Below are 2,052 nucleotides of genomic sequence, written 5' to 3'. Positions count from 1 at the left end.
CCGTCGCCACACCCGTCCACATCCCATCGACTCGGTCCACGTAATCGGCCTCTTTGTCGTATCGCGTCCGGCGGAGACTGGTAGGGTCAAGAAGTCGTCAGAGGGCAGACACCCGGCCCGTCGGCCCACCTCGAAGCAAAAGACCTGTGCCGTCGCGTTTCGTGGTCGGTTTAGGCCCGTCGGCGCACCCGACATCAAACGGTCGGCCCCGTCGCGGTGTCGTTGCGAAAATCGTGTCGTTGTCTCCGTGCTTCACAAATGCGCTGGTCCCCATCGGCGGGCCGGCTCTTCGTTCCTCTCGCCGTCCCGTTGTTAGAACCGCACATGGCCCGTCGGTCCCTTTGCGATCGCACCTACCGGCGTAAACCGTGTTGAGTCACGATGTCGTCGACGGCCCCGTCTCCACATCCGGACGATGCCGATCGATCGCGACACACACACACACACACACACACACAAAGACGTACATACAAACGTATAAGTATGCATGGCTTGAGCTCATTAAACGTGGTGCGGTCATACCAGCGCTAATACACCGGATCCCATCAGAACTCCGCAGTTAAGCGCGCTTGGGCCAGAACAGTACTGGGATGGGTGACCTCCCGGGAAGTCCTGGTGCTGCACCCTTACTTTTGCCATGTTGCATTCGGCCCAAAAGAAAACCCCCCCCCCCCCGTGATCGGGCCTGCCAATACACCGGATCCGATGAGAACTCTACACTTAAGGGTGCTTGACCCAGAATAGTACTGGGATGGCTTACCTCCCGGGAAGTCCTGGTATTGCACCCATCCTTTTGCCATGTTGCGTTTGGTCCAAAAGAACCCCCCCGTCGGCTCCGTGAAGCATCCATGGGCACGTGCCGTCCTGTCAACGCGTCCCGAGCACATCGTCGGCCCTGTCGACGCTATTGGCTCCGTCAAGCACCTGTCGGCCCGCGCCGTCCTGTCAACGCGTCCGTGCACATTGTCGGTCCCGTCGGTGCTACCGGCTCCGTCGAGCACTCATCGGCACGTGGCGTCCCGTCAACGCCTCCAGCCCGTAACCGTCGGTCCCCTCGGTGCTATCGGCTCCGTCAAGCACCCGAGCACGGCGCCGTCCCATCAACGTGTCCCGAGCACACCGTCGGCCCGTCCGTGCTACCGGGGCCTCAAGCACCCGTCGGCACGTGCCGTCCCGTCAACACGTCCCGAGCACACAGTCGGCAGCCCCGTCCGTCCCGTCCGCGCTATCGGGGCCGTCGGCACCCGTCGGCCCGCGTCGTCCAGTCAACGTGTCTCGAGCACACCGTCGGCCCCGTCCGCGCTACCGGGGCCTCAAGCATCCGTCGGCATGCGCCGTCCCATCAACGGGTCCCGAGCACACCGTCGGCCCCGGTAGCACGGACGGGGCCATCGGCACCCGTCGGCACGCGCCGTCCCGTCAACGCGTCCCGAGCACACCGTCGACGGTCCCGTCCGCGGCACCGGGGTCATCGGCGCCTGTCGGCACGCGCCGTCCCGTCAACGTGTCCCGAGCACACCGTCGGCGGCCCCGTCCGCGGTACCGGGGCTCAAGCACCGGTCGGCACACGCCGTCCCATCAACGCGTCCATGCACAACATCGACCCCGTCCGCGCTACCGGGCCTCAAGCACCCGTCGGCCCCGTTAAGCACACCGTCGGCCCCGTCGGTGCTACCGGCTCCGTTAAGCACCCGTCGTTCCGTTGCGTCCCGTCAACGTGTCCATGCACAACGTCCACCCCGTTCGTGCTACCGAGGCCGTCGGCACCCGTCGGCCCGCGCTGTCCCGTGAAAGCGTCCCGAGCACACCGTCGGCCCCGTCGATGCCACCGGCTCCGTCGAGCACCCGTCCGCCCGTTCCGTCTCGTCAACGCGTCCATGCACAACGTCGACCTCGCTCGCGCTACCGAGGCCGTCGGCACCTATCGGCCCGCGCCGTCCCGTCAACGCGTCCCGAGCACACCGTCGGCCCCGTCTGCGCTATCGGAGCCCTCGGCACCCGTCGGCCCGCGCCGTCCCGTCAATGCGTCCATGCACAACGTCGACCCCGTCC

General features: G+C 66.1%; 1 non-coding gene across 1 annotated transcript; it reads left to right on the top strand.

The window, feature by feature from the left end:
- Positions 1-508: 508 nt before the first annotated feature.
- Positions 509-627, top strand: LOC147417301 (5S ribosomal RNA). The gene has a single exon (XR_015187388.1). It is a non-coding gene; the product is annotated as a 5S ribosomal RNA (ribosomal RNA).
- Positions 628-2,052: the final 1,425 nt, after the last annotated feature.

Source organism: Adiantum capillus-veneris, unplaced genomic scaffold, assembly GCF_014529385.1.
Source record: "Adiantum capillus-veneris isolate H3 unplaced genomic scaffold, ASM1452938v2 Hic_scaffold_284, whole genome shotgun sequence".
Lineage (NCBI taxonomy): Eukaryota > Viridiplantae > Streptophyta > Polypodiopsida > Polypodiales > Pteridaceae > Adiantum > Adiantum capillus-veneris.
The sequence above is the reverse complement of the archived record's forward strand: the minus strand, read 5'-3'. Positions and strand labels throughout refer to the sequence as shown.